The following is a 17,932-nucleotide window of genomic DNA, read 5'->3' as shown; positions in this document are numbered from 1 at the left end:
GTAACAATATATTTCTTAATGGTTCAATTTTTAATATTTTATGCTCTTTTCCTATGCTCCTATGCTTAATCACCAAATAATATTGTGTATGTTTTGAAATAATTCAATTCTCAAAATTAGATCAAGGATCATCAGCTATGGATATTATTAAGTATGCATTAATGCTATTTTCAAAGCATGAAAAAATACCAATATAAAAGTTGGACACTATTTTTGAAGTATTATTTGCTTCTCAAGATACACAATGTTATTAAAATGTCTGATGTATAAAATGGTTTTAAATATTAAAAAATAAGAATATGTTGTATATTGTAGAAGTGTTTTAAGAAAACCTTTTTAAGATGTATCTGTTGAATTACATCTCCAAGACTATTTTATAGTGTCTTATTCAATAGAACTGTAATCTAATTCAAGGATGACATTGAGAGATAGAACAAACTCTCAATTTACATGTATACACAATTTTTCATATCATATCATATCATATCATATATCATATCATAGAACCCTGATTCTATGAATTCTTCAATTATATTCAGCTCTAAATATTCCTCATTTATGAGACTTATTTCAAGATATTTAGTTAGAAATTTAGCATGTCTCATAGTACAAACTTTACTGCAACTGAAATTTTATGTTTCAAACATCTGACTTAATCATCACTATGTCTTCTTTTAGAATACCAGCAAGAATATATGAGTTTTTTCTGCTAATGTATTTTGCTACTGATAAAATCAATAAGAATCCTTATCTTTTACCGACTATGTCTTTGATGTTTTCTATCATTGTTGGTCTGTGTCATGAAACATTGGGAAGTCTGGATATATTATATTCACCACAAAACAATACCATGTATTTTATTAATTATATCTGTGGAAAATATCAAATTTGTGATGTAGACCTTACAGGCCCATCATGAAAAACATCCTTACAACTGACAATTCATTCTATTACACCAAAGGTAAGAATGTGTGACACTGAATGAGTCAACAACATTAAATTCCATTAAATGTGTCAACAAGAAAACGTTCACAGCATGCATTTTTGAGTGTCCTGCTACACACACACACACAGACACACACACACACACACAGAGAGAGAGAGAGAAAGAGAGAGAGAGAGAGAGAGAGAGAGAGAGAGAGAGAGAGAGAGAAAGAGAGGGAGAGAGAGAGAGAGAAAGAGATACACACAGACCCAAACATACACTATATATACTTATATAAAGTAATTATATATCACTATATATCAGTGTATATCTATCTATCTATCTATCTATCTATCTATCTATCTATCTATCTATCTATATCACTATATATAATTCACTGTATATACATATCACAATATATACGTATAGATATAGATAGATAGATAGATAGATAGAAATATCAATGTATAAATTAAGGAATTAAGTAATCGGGTCATAAATGTACTGGACAAACAGGCAAAACTGTGTTCTAGAAAATTCAGACTTGTCAGAAATAGATGAGAATCTAAAAGGAATAATACATGATTCTTAAAGTATAATTGTACTATCCTTGATCAGAGTTTGGAAAGGTGAGCAACATTATTTGTATATAACTCCAAACATTCTAATAATCATATTCCTCATGTGGATGTTTCATTCTCTCTTCTACATATTTTAGGTTTTCTTTGGACCATTTAGTCCTAACCTAAGTGACGATGACCAATTTCCTTATGTCCATGAGTTAGCCACAAAGCACACACATTTGTCCCATGGAATGGTCTTCTTGATGCTTCATTTTAGATGGACTTAGATAGGACTGGTCATCTCAGATGATGACCAGGACATTCAGTTTCTCTCAGATTTAAGAGAAAAAATGCAAAGGCATGAGATTTGTTTAGCTTTTGTGAATGTGATCCCAGAAACCTTGCAGACATACACGACAAAGTCTATGATATATGATAAACAAATTATGTCATCTTAAGAAAATGTTATCATTTATCGTGAGATGAACTCAACTTTAGAAGTCAGCTTTAGAGGTTGGGAATATTTAGGTGATCAGAGAATCTGGATCACTACTTCACAATGGGATATTATCACAAGTAGAATGGAATTCAGCCTTGATTTTTTCCATGGGACTGTCACTTTTACACATCATATAGGTGAGATTGTTGAATTCAGTAATTTTATGCAAACTCTGAACACTGATAAATACCCAGTAAACATTTCTCAGTCTTTACAAGGGTGGAATTATTTTAATTGTTCAATCTCTAAGAACAGTAGTAAAATGGGTCATTTTGCATTCAATAACACATTGGAATGGACAACAGTGCACAAATATGACATGGCCCTGAGTGAAGAATGTTACAATTTGTATAATGCTGTGTATGCTGTGCCCCACACCTACCATGAACGCATTCTTCAACAAGTAGAGTTTCAGAAAATAGCAGAACTCAATGGAGAGTTCACTGACTGTCAACAGGTAAAGTTTTTTATATTTCATTGTGGTTAGATTTATCATTTGGAACTTTTAAATGGACCAAGGGAAACAGCTGCACATTTGTTAGATTATTCTCTCAATGAAATTTTCTACACTGCAATGCTCCCTAATTAATCTTTCACATGGATGAATATGATGCACAAAGTAAAATTTAATAGGAGGGCCATCAGGACCCAGGAACCAAGGAACAGCTCGGGACAGGATCATTTGGTATTCTTTCTACACCTTGTAGCTAGCTGACTATGTGCCAGTTATCTCCATAACAAAATTCCTCTTGGAGAGAAATGGTTTCTCAGGAGTAATGACACACAGGCTTGCAGGAGAGACAAGCCTCAGTCAGAGACAAGTCAGATAACATCAGGGATAACCAAATAGCAAGATACGGGGGCAAGATTATAAGCAACATATCCCAAGGCAAATTGGTATCATCAACATGCAATTCTCCCACCACAGCAAGCCCTGGAAACCACAACACACAAGAAACACAAGACTCTGATTTAAAAGCATATCTTATGATGAAGATAGAGGACTTGAAATAGGGAATAAATAACTCCCTTAAAGAAATACAGAACACAGGAAAACAGCCAGAATCTCATAAAAAGGAAGAACAAAACTCACATAAAGATTTTCAGAAAAAGACAACTTAAAAGGGGAAGGAATTGCACATCATCCATGATCTAAAATAGAGATATATACAATAAAGAAGTCATAAATGGAGACAGCCCTGGTGTAAGAAAACCTAGAAAAGAGATCAAGTGTCATAAATGAAAATATCACCATCAGAATGCAAGAAACAAAAGAAATAATCTCAGGTATAGAAGATGCCATACAAAACATTGATACAAACTTAAAAAATTCAAAATGCAAAAATGTTCTTAACTAAAAGCATCCATGAAATCAAGGATACAATGAGAAGACCAACTCTAAGGTAATAGGTTTAGAAGAGAGCCAAAATTCCCAACCTAAAGGGACAATAAATATCTTCAACAAAATTACAGGAGAAAACTACCATAACCTAAAGTAAGAAAAACCCATGAACATACAAGAAGCCTACAGAAATTTAAATAGACTAGACAAGAAAAGAAAATCCTCCTGTCATATAATAATCAAAGCACCAAATGCAGAATTCAAAGAAAAAATATTTAAAACAGTAAGGGAAAATGTTCAAGTAACATAAATGCAGGTCTATCATAATTGTACCAGACTTCACATCAGAAACTATTAAAGCCAGAAGATCTTGGACAGGTGTCATACAGACCCTAAGAGAACAAAATTGCCAAACCAGGATGCTATACACAGCAACACTCTAAGTTACCATAAATGGAGAAAACAAGATATTCTATGAGAAAAACAAATGTTCACAATATCTTTGCACAAATACAACCCTAACAAGTATAATAAATTGAAAATGCCAATGCATGGAGGGAAACCACACCTGAGAAAAAGCAATAAATTAACCTTTAAAAAACCCAAAAGAAGATAATTATACAAACAAGAAAATAACAGAAAGCAACAAATACTATTCCTTAATATCTCTTAACATCAATGGCAAATAAAAAGACATCACCAAAGATTTAGACAGGGTTTGAAAACACAACAAAAAGAAAGAAAGAAAGAAACAAACAAACAAAAAACCCAGAAATCCCACATAAACCTGGAAACTGAACAACACCCTACTAAGTGATAACTTTGTCAAGGCAGGGATAAAGAAATTAAAGACTTTTTAGAATTTAATGATAATGGAGGCACAACATATACAAACCTTTGGTACACAATGAAAGCAGTGCTAAGAAGACTCATAACTCTGAGTATTTGTAATTCCCACAAAACATGGAGATTAGAGGACAGTCATTTACTAATGTCTTTTCATTCACACTGAGCAGTAGGGCCCAGCCTTAGAGGAGGTGTATGCCTGTCTGGAAATCACAGTGCAGCAGACACGGGATTAGGTCTTCAAAACAAGTCTTATTTATATATGATAAGCCAAGTCTCAGCTACAGAAGACACTGCTTTAAATAGAAAAAAATCAAGTACAAAAGCCTCTGAGTAAAAGGAATGAAAGTCTTAATGATGTGGATACTATGGAGAATAGAAACAAATAAGTGATTAGAGAAGTTACACATAGAGAAAATGAAATTCAAAAAGTAATAGGAATCAATGAATTTTTTAAAAAGATAAATATGTTTTAAAAAGGTAGATAGATATACTAACTTTGTAATAGAACAGGCATTTGCTGGTAGATGGAATGACTAAAAGAAAATAGTTTTTGACTTTGTCCCTATGGGAAATGTAACTGCACAATCACAGCACAGCCAGTGGTCTGTGTCTCAAATATCTGTTCTGACTTGGCTACATCAGTGAGCATTCCACATATCTCTACAGGAAAATCCCCTAATTAGAAATTCATTATTCACTGGCTCATGCTAACCTACCCAAATTGTACAGCCCCACAATTTGGTCTGTTTCCCTTCACATACATGAATTAATACAAATTGGGAAATTAAAAATCACACAGTCTGCTTGTATCAGGTCTTTCTTTATAATTTTGTCCACTGCAACTGACTCCCTTAGATATCGATCTGGGATATAACTATTGTCTATCATGTTTCACTCTGTATCGTACACACTATCCTGTTCCTCATGTTCTAGACTGAAGGCAGAAGCCATGTTTCACAGGCAAATCCATTTCCTGTTGCTGCAATGGACAGTTCACTACAAGATTCCAATGGGGAATTGTAAAATTCTTTTAACCAAAGAATGTAGGATGCTTAATTAAGAGGAATGCAAAGGTCATTTCCCTGGCGAGCAACAGACTGGCAACAAGCTGACCTTAGTCAATACAGATTTCCTTGGAAACATTTTTTTCTCAAATGCTGAAGACACAGCTGTCTTAGAATTAATATACCTTCCCAGGGAGAAATCACTGTACACACAATTAAAGATTACTCTAAAAGGGACAGAAGACCACAATTCTAGCTTGTCACACCACCTCCTGTTGAATCTGTGTGACAAGTTCCACAGATGGAGGAATTGGTCCTCAACGTGGGGAGGCCACCTAGAACCATTTGTGAATCCCTTCGCCAGAGGAAAAAATATTGAGCCGCAGTTCTCTTGGCAAGTTATCTGTCTTATGTTTCCTCTTCCTTTCCTCATTTACAAGATGTTCCTGATAGCCTGGGCTAAGATCTTGAGCAGGTATAATGGGTACAAAACCATCTCCCAAGATGGACTCATTAACCATGTTACCATCTCCGGATAAACCAGTGCTTCACTTTATAAATCATTTATGATAGTATTGATAAATATAAACTTCCCAACAATAACACTTTGTATGGCTGCATGTATGTTATCAGAAGTAGGTTTTGGTATATTGTTTAAGAAAGCTCAAAATAGAAGAGAATTAAAGTAGTTTAAATTTGTATTTTGTAGAGTATTAGAGCAGAAAGTAGAAGTTAAATAGTAACTGATCATAAAAATTTATTAGTTAATTTTTGGAAATGTGCCTCTAGCCTGGGTAATGTTTGTGTTTTGAAGATCATAACAATATTATTTCTACCTGGGCGCCTCGTTGAATATGTCTTTTTGAATTTGTAATATTTTGATGATTTTGTATTTTGCTGTGCCAAATGATGATTGCAATGTCCGTCCTGTTGTTTTACTTCACTGAACAGAGCTTACACAAGTTGGAAAACCCGTTTCTTTATGTATAAAAACCCTTGCTTGAGAGCTGAGAAATACACTCAGATTCAAAATGCCCCTGTCCATCATCTGGTGTCCACTGGCCCCACCCACTGACATCATCCTGAACCCTGGCCCCGCCCTGCCTCTATCCATCTCAACCCCGGGCCACAGAATCCCTACCAACCTGGATTCAGAACTCACATTCCAGGGAGTCGCATACACCATTGAGGAAGTCTGTGGCAGGGCACTGTGATAGGACAGAGGGGCACTGTTATGGGACAGTGGGGCATTGTGACAGGACAGAGATGCACTGTGATGGGACAGTGGGACACTGTGATGGGACAGTGGTTCATTGTGATGGGAGAGTGGGGCACTGTGATGGGAGAGTGTGGCACTGTGATGGGACAGTGGGACACTGTGATGGGATAGTGGGGCCTTGTGATATGACAATGTGTCATTATGATGGGACAGTGGGGCATTTTTATTGATATATATTTTATTTACATTTCAAATGATTTCCCCTTTTCTGAGTCCCCACTCCCCGCAAGTCCCATAAGCCCTCTTCCCTCCCACCTCCGTTCCTCCATCTACCCCTTACCGCTTCCCTGTTCTGAAATTCCCCTATACTCTTGCACTGAGTCTTTCCAGAACCAGGGGCCACTCCTCCATTCTTTCTGGACATCACTTAATATGTGGATTATGTCTTGGGTAGTCAAAGTTTCTAGGCTAATAACCACTTATCAGTGAGTGCATACCATGATTGATCTTTTGAGACTGGGTTACCTCACTTAGTATGATGGTCTACAGCTCCATCCATTTGTCTAAGAATATCATGAATTCATTGTTTCTAATGGCTAAATAGTACTCCAGTGTGTAAATATACCACATTTTTTGTATTCATTCCTCCGTTGAAGGACACCTGGGTTCTTTCCAGCTTCTGGCTACTACAAATAGGGCTGCTATGAACATAGTGGAGCATGTGTCCTTATTGCATGCTGAAGAATCCTTTGGATATATGCCCAGGAGTCGTGTAACAGGGTCCTCAGGAAGTGTTATGCGCAGTTTTCTGAGGAACCAACAGACAGATTTCCAAAGTGGTTGTATCATCTTACAGCTCCACCAGCAGTGGAGGAGTGTTCCTCTTTCTCCACATCCTTGCCAACACTTGCTGTCTCCTGAGTTTTTGACTTTACCAATTCTGACTGGTGTGAGGTGAAATCTGAGGGTTGGTTTGATTTGCATTTCCCTAATGATTAATGATGTTGAACATTTCTTAAGGTGTTTCTCAGCCCTCCGAAATTCTTCATGTGAAAATCCTTTATTTAGTTCCATACCCCACTTTTTAATGGGGTTATTTGGTTCTCTGGGTTCTACCTCATTGAGTTATTTGTATATATGAGATATTAGCCCTCTGTCAGATTTAGGGTTGGTGAAGATCCTTTCCCAATCTGTTGGTTGACATTTTGTCCTTTTGACAGTGTCCTTTGCCTTATAGAAACTTTGTAGTTTTATGAGGTCCCATTTGTCAATTCTTGATGTTAGAGCATAAGCAATTGGTGTTCTATTCAGGAAGTTTTCCCCTGTGCCAATGTCCTCAAGGGTCTTCTCCAGTTTCTTTTCTATTGGTTTCAGTGTGTCAGGTTTTATGTGGAGGTCCTTGATCCATTTGGAGTTGAGCTTAGTACAAGGAGATAAGAATGGATCGATTCACATTCTTCTGCATGCTGACCTCCAATTGAACTAGCACCACTTGTTGAAAAGACTATCTTTTTTTCACTGGATGCTTTCAGCTCCTTTGTTGAAGATCTAGTGACCATAGGTGTGTTGGTTCATTTCTGGGTCTTCAATCCTATTTCATTGATCCGCTTGCCTGACATTGTACCAATATGATGCAGTTTTTATCACTATTGCTCTGTAGTAAAGTTTAAACTCTGGGATACTGAATCCCCCTGAAGTCTTTTTACTGTTGAGAATAGTTTTAGCTATCCTGGGTGTTTTGTTATTCCAGATGTAATTGAGAATTACTCTTTCTAGTTCTATGAAGAACTGGGTTGGGATTTTTATGTGCATAGCATTGAATCTGTAGATTGCCTTTGGCTAGATGGCCATTTTAATTATATTAATCCTGCCAATTCACGAGCATGGAAGATTTTTCCATTTTCTGAGATCTTCTTCAATTTCCTTCTTCAGAGATCTGAAGTTCTTGTCATATAGGTCTTTCACTTGTTTGGTTAGAGTCACCCCAAGATACTTTATGCTGTTTGTCGCTATTGTGAAGGGAGTCATTTCCCTAATTTCTTTCTCAGTCTTCTTGTCCTTTGAGTATATAAAGGCTACTGATTTGCTTGGGTTGATTTTGTAGCCAGCCGCTTTGCTGAAATTGTTTATCAGCTGTAGGAGTTCTCTAGTAGAATTTTTAGGGTCACTTAAGTATACTATCACATCATCTGCAAATAGTGATAGTTTGACTTCTTCCTTTCCATTTTGTATCCCTTTGACCTCCTTATGTTGTCTAATTGCTCTAGCTAGGACTTCAAGAACTATATTGAAAAGATATGGAGAGAGGGGGCAGCCTTGTCTAGTCCCTGATTTTAGTAGGATTGCTTCAACTTTCTCTCCATTTAGTTTGATGTTGGCTACCGGTGTGTTGTATATTGCTTTTACTATGTTTAGATATGGGCCTTGAATCCCTGTCCTTTCCAAGACTTTTAGCATGAAAGGATGCTGAATTTTGTCAAATGATTTTTCAGCATCTAATGAAATGATCATGTGGTTTTTTTTCTTTGAGTTTGTCTATGTAGTGGATAGCATTTATGGATTTCCTTATATTGAGCCATCCCTGCATCCCTGGGATGAAGCCTACTTGATCATGGTGGATGATCGTTTTGATGTGTTCTTGGATTCGGCGGGCAAGAATTTTATTTAGTATTTTTGCATCGATATTCATAAGGGAAATTGACCTGAAATTCTTTTTCTTAGTTGGATCTTTGTGTGGTTTTGGTATCAGCATAATAGTGGCTTTGAAGAAGGAGTTGGGTAGTGTTCCTTCTGTTTCTATTTGGTGGAAAATTTTTAAGAGTATTGGTGTTAAGTCTTCTGTGAAGGTCTGATAGAATTCTGCACTGAAACCATCTGGTCCTGTGCCTTTTTGGTAGGAAGGCTATCTATGACCCCTTCTATTTCTTTAGGGGTTATTGGTCTCTTTAGATGGTCTATTTGATCCTGGTTTAATTTTGGTAATTGATATCTGTCTAAGAAAATGTCCATTTCCTCCAGATTCTCCAGTTGTGTTTAGTTCAGGTTTTTGTAGTAGGATCTGAAAAATTTTTGAATTTCCTCGGTTTCTGTTGTAATATCTCCGTTTTCATTTCAAATTTTGTTAATTTGGATACTTTCTCTGTGCCCTTTGATTATGGCTAAGGGTTTATCTATCTTGTTGATTTTTTCAAAGAACCAGCTTTTGGTTTTGTTGATTCTTTGTATGGTTCTCTTGGTTTCTACTTGATTGATTTCAGCCCTGAGTTTGATGATTTCCTGTCTTGGGTGACAGGTGAATCAGCTGTGAATTATCTTCTTTTTGTTCCAGTGCTTTCAGTTTTTCCATTAATCTTCTAGTGTATCCTCTGTCGAATTTCTTTTTGGAGGCACTCAAAGCTATGAGTTTTCTTCTTAGCACTGCTTTCATTGTGTCCCATAGATTCGTGTATGTTGTGCCTTCATTTTCATTAAATTCTAGGAAATCTTTGATCTCTTTCTTTATTTCTTCCTTGACCGAGGTATCATTGAGTAGAGTATTGTTCAGTTTCCTTGTTTATGTGGACTTTCTGTTGTTTTTATTGTTATTAAAGACCACTTTACTCCATAGTGATCTGTTAGGAGGCATAGGATTATTTCAGTCTTCTTATATTTGTTGAGGTCTGTCTTGTGACCAACTCAACTATATGATCTATTTAGGAGAATGTACCATGAGGTGCTGAGAAAAAGGTATATTCTTTTGCTTTGGGATGAAAAGTTCTATATATATATCTGTTAGCTCCAATTGGTCCAAATATTCAATTAGTTTCACTGTCTCCCTGTTTAGTTTCTGTTTTCCTGATCAGTCCATTGGTGAGAGTGGAGTGTTGAAGTCACCCACAATTATTGTGTTAGGTACAATGTGTGCTTTGAGCTTTAGTAACGTTTCTTTTATGAATGAAGGCGCTCTTGTATTTGGGGCATAGATGTTCAGGACTGAGATTTCTTCTTGTTGGATTTTTCCTTTGACGAGCACGAAGTGACCTTCCATGTCTCTTTTGATGACATTAGGTTGAAAGTCAATTTTATCTGATATTAGAATGGCAACTCCGGCATGTTTTCTGGGGCCGTTTGCTTGTAGAATTGTCTTCCAGCCTTTTACTCTAAGGTAGTTTTTATCTTCGTCACTGAGGTGTGTTTCCTGTATGCAGCAAAATGTAGGGTCCTGTTTATGTAACCAGTCTGTTAGTCTATGTCTTTTTATTGGGGAATTGAGTCCATTGATGTTAAGAGATATTAAGGAGTAGTGGTTATTGCTTCCTATCATATTTTTTATTTTAATTATATTCGTGTGTGGTTATCTTCTTTGGGTTTGATGCAAGAAGCTCAATATCCTGCTTTTTCCAGGGTATGGTTTCCCTCGTTATAATGGTGTTTTCTCCCTATTATTCTTTGTAGGGCTGGGTTTGTGGAAAGATATTGTGTAAATTTGGTTTGTCATGGAGTATCTTGGTTTCTCCATCTATAGGAATTGAGAGTTTCGCTGGGTATAGTAGTCTCGGCTGGCATTGGTGTTCTCTTAGAGTCTGCATGAGCTCCACCCAGCATCTTCTAGCTTTCATCGTCTCTGGTGAGAATTCTGATGTAATTCTGATAGGTCTTCCCTTATATGTTCAGTATGGCATTTTGATGGAACAGTGGGGCACTGTGATGGGACAGTGGGGCACTGTGTTGAGACAGTGGCGCACTGTGATGGGACAGTGGGATTTTGTGATGGGACAGTGGGTCACTGTGATGAGACATTGGGGCCTTGTGATATGACAATGTGTCAATATGATGGGGCAGTGGGGCATTTTGATGGAACAGTGGGGCACTGTGATAGGACAGTGGGGCATTGTGTTCGGACAGTGGGGCACTGTGATAGGATGAAATACCAGTATGCCAACACAGAATACAGCAAATGCATTCACAAACGTGTGAGGTTTCCAAGCTATGAAGACCCCTTGGGGATGGCTCTTGCCTTAATAGCCTTCTATTTCTCTGCATTCACAGCTGTGGTACTCTGTGTCTTTGTGAAGCACCATAATACTCCTATTGTGAAGGCCAATAACAGAATCCTCAACTCCATATTACCCATGTCACTCATGTTCTGTTTTCTGTGCTCCTTTTCCTTCATTGGCCATCCTAACAGAGCGGCCTGTATCTTGCAACAAATCACATTTGAAATTGTATTCACGGTGGCTGTTTTCACAGTTCTGGCTAAAACAATCACTGTGGTTCTGGCTTTCCAAGTCACAGACCCAGGAATAAAGTTGAGAAAATTCCTGTTATCTCGGACACCCAACTCCATTATTCCCATATGTTCTCTATTCCAATATATACTGTGTGCAATATGGCTATCAGTTGCTCCTCCCTTTGTTGATATTGATGAACATTCTGATCATGGCCACATCACCATTGTTTGCAACAAGGGCTCGGTTACTGCATTCTACAGTATCCTGGGATACTTGGCCTGCCTGGCACTTGGAAGATTCACTGTGGCTTTCTTGGCAAAAAATCTGCCCGATACATTCAATGAAGCCAAGTACTTGACCTTTAGCATGCTAGTGTTCTGCAGTGTCTGGGTGACTTTCCTCCCTGTCTAACATAGCACCAAGGGAAAGGTCATGGTTGCTGTGGAGATCTTCTCCGTCTTAGCATCCAGTGCAGGGATGCTTGAATGCATCTTTGTACCCAAGGTCTACATCATTTTAATAAGACCAGACAGAAATTATATCCAAAAGATCAGGGAGAAAACATATTTCTAAAGAAATAGTTAAGGAATTCTGTCAATCGTGAACACACACACACACACACACACACACACACACACACACACACACACATATATATATATATATATATCAATTATTGGATTACAGTGCATATATATAGTTTTGAAATCACTCTCACTGACTCCTCTAGTGATGACTAGAAGTATCATATCTGCCGAACTTGTGAACTTTCTCCATAAAATCTTAACTCATTCACTTGCTTTGTTTACTGTGGAAGGAATAAAACTCTCAAATCCTTACTAAAAATGCATTAATCATTTTGCTTTTGTGGACATTTCTCCCCTGGTAACGTATAATAAAATTGGATAAGACAGTTGAATCTATGACCTGGTACAGAAAGTGAGTTCCAGAACAGACATGTCTACAAATAGAAACCATTTATCATGTGAAACAATTAACTAAACAATTTTTAAAGATGAAATCTGATCATACTTTCTTATTTTCTGTAGGAGCACATTTATATTAGAGTACTGTCTATTTTACACCTATTCTTTAATATATTGTCGAGAAGTCTGAGGTAGAAATGTTCTTTTTCAGCTCTCAAATACAAAAATACTATATCCAACAATGGGTAGAATTTGTGGGGAAGACAGTGGTTGAATTATGGTATAGTTTTAATAATCTGAGGAGGAGGGTGACCCATAGGAAGACCAACAGTCTCAACTACCCCGGGCAACCAAGATCTCTCAGACACTATGCCACTCACTGATATGAGGCCCTCAGCATATATATGGCATAGGACGGCCTGGTTTGGCCTCAGTGGGGGAAGACACATCTAAGCCACTGAGAAACGTGAGACCCCAGGGATTTGGAAGATCCTGGAATTGGGAGGTGTGGATATCCTCCAGGAGATGGGGGGCGGAGAGATATGGGAAGAAGAAGAGTCAGGGGGGAGTTGGGGAGGGGCATAACAATGTAAGTGTAAAAAATAAAGATTAACAAATTTAAACAAACAGAATAAAATAAAGGAGCTTATATATAAGTGTGAAATGCTATTATAAGTTAGTTATGGAAGGAATTGATAAAACTACTGATACAGGCATGTAGCTAATTTGTCTCAGACTCTGCCCTTGGTATGGAGTTATGATTGAGCTCCTTGACTAAAAAAATTCTGAAAGGTTGGAATTGGAGCTAGATGCGTTGACTATGCTGCTTCCAAGAAAATGGCATTTCCAAAAAGACAATTTAGTGTTTGTGGCTGTACTAAATCTATCGCAATTACCAATTCTCCTCCAATAATGGGATACAGAATGGGTCTAAAATGTGTCAACACTAACAAGAACAATACCTTTCCTAAGTAAATCTTCATAGAAATATGATCATTAACAATGTCCCTTTAAGGAATGCATTCTTCATTAACATCCACATTGTATTCATTGAAAATTCCTGGAAGATGTCATTTCACAAAGAAAATATTTATATTCAAACTGAAGTTTAAGAGTTTCTACACAAGTTTATTATAATAACTGATCTCCTCTAAAATTACATTTATATTACATTCCAATCTTGAACTTTAATAATTTTTACTTATTATTTTTTATATTTAATTATGTGTCCTGTTACAGGATCACTCTTCTCCTCAGCTTTTCCCACATTTTCTCTAATTCAGCCACAGGAGTCAGAAGTTTCTGTCCATTGGTTGGGTGTAAATATCTGCATCTATTTCACGTGCTTGTTGGGGCTTGTGGAACATTTCTTTAACTTGTTGCAGTGATGATTATATCTAAAGAATGAGGTTAGATTCCTCAACACATTCATTCTGTTTTACCACTCTTGCTTGCTTTTTGTTGGTTTTTCTTGATATGGTAATTTATCAATAGCATCTTCACTCTTATGCAATAAAATTTAGGTCTCACAAAGATGGGAGTTTGTCAATGAAAAAGTAGATGACTGATCCTAAAGCCAGTGGAATCAGGGTGTAAGGTTTTCTAATGCAAAATGGAGTGGGAGGATGAGTGGGTGGAGGAGCACCTGTGAGGAGGCGGGGGTGGGAGTGAAATGGGTGATTTCAGAGGGGTAACCTGGAAGGGGAATAATATTTGAAATGTAAATAAACAAAATAATCATTCAAAAAAGAATAAATGGAACAGACATTTCTGAATTTAGTGATAGGATTACTACTACTTATTAAAACTACTCAAGAGTTCTGTGTCCCTCCTGTCAGATGAGGATGTAGCTGAGTGCATATTATTTCTAAATTTTGCAGTTTTTAAATACTAGTATTTTAATTTTACAGCATTCATCTCTCACTCTATACTCACCCTGCACACATATAAACCACAATAACTCCCTAAATTATGAACAGTTTTATTACATTTGCATGCACAGATAGAAACACACACACACACACACCCTTCAGATTCCATTTAGTATTACCTTATATGTCAGTTTGTTTGGGAACATGAATTCAGACTGTGCAACCTATTCATATTTTGTCCCACTAAAATACAGAGTTTCCAACTCCCATAGGGAAAGCATTCATAAAAAAAATTGAGTAATACCTTAGGAGGCATTGAATGTACATGAACTGTGACATTAAAATACATTAAGCACAATATTAGCTTCTGTGAGTTTGTCAATCTAGGAAAAGTCATAGTGGCTTTATTAATGTACTAAAATATTTCATTTCTGAAACACAATGAGTCATAACATCATCAAAATACAAAATAATAGACAAAGAATTCATGGATTCATTTGATTCTCTGTGAAGATGATGAGCATAATGAAACTGAATCCTTGCTGTGCACCAATGTCCTTCCAATATATACTTGTCTGATAGTTGGGTATCTAAATATATGTATGGTATACATATACTTATACCTGTTACTTTTGTGTGTCTAAGTGTATATAAAAGTATATACAATATATATTGAAGGTGTCTTCAACACACTTATGTACCATGGACTGTCAACAAAAAGTCTGAATCTGCATTAGAAATATTTTCCTTTCTCCATCTCATATGGATTTGTGTGTGAAGCGACTAGTGGACAAGTATGCCAACATAGAGTTAAAACATGCAATCGCATAACTGTGGTCTTTCTCATTCATGTAAATATTTTGGAAATGGCTTTGTCTTAATTAATCTCCGTTTTGTCTAAATTTACAACTTGATCTCGATGTCTTTTTCATTACCACAGCAATAATGATTCTTGTGATTCTTGTTAATTGTTCATTAAACTATATCATCCTCTTGTAAATAAAATTTTATTTGCTTTGTGCTTCTGGCTTTTAATTGTCTATTCAAACTCAGGCTACTGGAACCTGCAACAAATATTATTTTGGGTTATGCATCCTTTTGTTTATATTGTACTGGCCAAAACTATTAGTATGTTGCTTTCAAAATCATAGCCACTAGATGAAAAAGGGAGTACACATTGGTTTTACTGATACCCAACTCTATCATTCCCATTTGCATTATTATCCATGCAATCAGGCTGGGGATTTCAATTCTCTCTGTTAATATTGATGTACACTTGTAATAGTGTGCACTAAGTTTTCTGCACCTTTTTATGTTTTGGGATACCAGGTCCACCTTGCCTTAGTGATGTACACTGTGGCAATCTAGGCTAGGAATCTCCATGACACACTCAATGAAGTCACTTTCCTTACTTTAAGTGTGCTGCTGTTCAGCAGTTGCTGGAGTATATTCCTTAATATCTATAATAGCACACAAGTCAAGGACATGGAGGTTAGTTGAGGTCTTCAACATATTGGGATTCCATGCACACCTGAGAGTGTGCACCCTCATCACCATGTGCTTTGCGATTTTGTTAAGGTCAGAGAGTTTTTTATTAAATTCTCTTTTAATTAAATTTAATTAATTTAAATTTTCTTAAATTCTCTTCAAGATTTAAGAAAAAAATTCTTTTTATACACATATATTATGATTGTAACTGAGAAATGAAATGTTGTTTCTGAAGCACCTATTAGAATTCATTTCAAAATATGTGTATTAAATATTGTTTCTCAGGGTTTATTTTAATGATTGTGTGTAATGGAAAAATAAAGTAAAACAAATCAAAATAAACAACCTCTGCTATACATTGTCACATCCTCTATTGATTTGCTGATTTTTCAAGGCCATCGTTGTGGATATTACTCCATATGTAAAGTGGTTTTTTCCTACTTTGATGCAGAATAACAGTTAACATGGGCTCAGATTGCCTTATTTTGAAATCTGAATGAATGTGTGACTTTGAAATGAGTTGCTTGCTAAGAGCAAACACAAACTGCGTGGGAGAGAGAATGCATGTTGCAGTTGACATGACAATATCACCCTTTTACAGGAAGGATGACAATAAAATCATTACTCACCCTAAGTGTTAGAGGAGTAGAACTTAAGAGAGAGAAAATATTTTAGTTAGCACATAGAATATTGAAGAGCACTGACAGAAATCTCAGTAACTATATGATGTATTACTTTTGCAGAGCACCTTCTTAAAGTCTCAGCCTCTGGTTTCTGAATTCATTCACTAGTAAAGTGAATACAAGCATGACTGCACTTTGAAAGATCCAATTAGTAGTTGAAAGAGACAGATGCAGCTGTTTGCATTCAACCAGTGGACAGAGGCTGCTGACTCCTTGGATGAACTGGGGAAACCCTGAAGGAGTCTGAGGAGGAAGGCAAATGTGTAGAAGGACCAGCAGTCTCAGCGAATCTAGATGCCCAAAGTCTCACAAACTCTGGACCAGCACATAGGCAGCACACACCAGATGATATGAGGTCCCCGACACACACACAGGAAAAGATGGAGGAGTCTGCATTCAATCAGAGATGATGCATCTGACTCTCAAGAATCTGGAGGACCCAGGGAATTTAGAGGTCAGATGGGACAGGAGAAAGAGCTGACAGGCAGTATGGGATGTGGAACAGTCTGAGGATAGACTGGGGCAGAGGAAACTAAATTATGGACAGTTAATTAACTAATTCATTAACTAATTTAAAAAGAATAGACCCAAGGAACCAGGTGCCCTATATTCCAATTCTGGATTCAGAATAGATCTGTGCTCACATGTTCACATAAAAACACACTCAAAAAACACACATACACATAACTGAAATTATATAATTCTTACTAGATTTTACAAAGAAACATATGAGGAAACTGGTTTTATTTTGTTCCATTCTTTTTTCTTATATTTTAAGAATATTTAATTATTTAATTAATAAATTTAGCTTGACTTTCAATTGATTTATAAATATTTTATTCCTACCATTTTACATGTAAAATTTTACATGACAGTCTTCAATTTTAACATGTTTTTCTATATAATTCTTCAAATTTTTCATAAATATTTCTGTCTTTGATTTATTTCACAAAATATTTCTACCTCCTTTTTCAATTATTTTAGCCATGTTTTATGTCTATGGTTTTATCTGAATAATGTGCCATGAAAATCATCAATTTTAACATGTTTTCTGTATATTTCTTCAATTTCATCAGAAATATGTTCCACTTAAATCATCAATATTATCAGAATTTGTATAAACATCCTCCATAAATTAATTTAGAAGTGTTCTTTAACTCAACAAATTTATCCATATCATTTTCCATTATAATCTTCATTCTATCAGAAAATTTTTATACTTCTACCTTTTCAAATAATGGAAATCAAATAATTGAGATCAATTATTTGATTTCAAATAATTTATGTTAATATCAATGAAAATTGTCAAATTTATTATTTTTATAATAATAAATTCCTTCAATTATACCAAAC

General features: G+C 36.1%; 1 pseudogene; it reads left to right on the top strand.

Annotated features, from left to right (window-relative positions):
• Positions 1-11,302: 11,302 nt before the first annotated feature.
• LOC127663686 (vomeronasal type-2 receptor 116-like) lies at positions 11,303-12,184 on the top strand (annotated as a pseudogene).
• The last annotated feature ends 5,748 nt before the right edge of the window (positions 12,185-17,932 follow it).

Source organism: Apodemus sylvaticus, chromosome 13, assembly GCF_947179515.1.
Source record: "Apodemus sylvaticus chromosome 13, mApoSyl1.1, whole genome shotgun sequence".
Taxonomy (NCBI): domain Eukaryota; kingdom Metazoa; phylum Chordata; class Mammalia; order Rodentia; family Muridae; genus Apodemus; species Apodemus sylvaticus.
The sequence above is the reverse complement of the archived record's forward strand: the minus strand, read 5'-3'. Positions and strand labels throughout refer to the sequence as shown.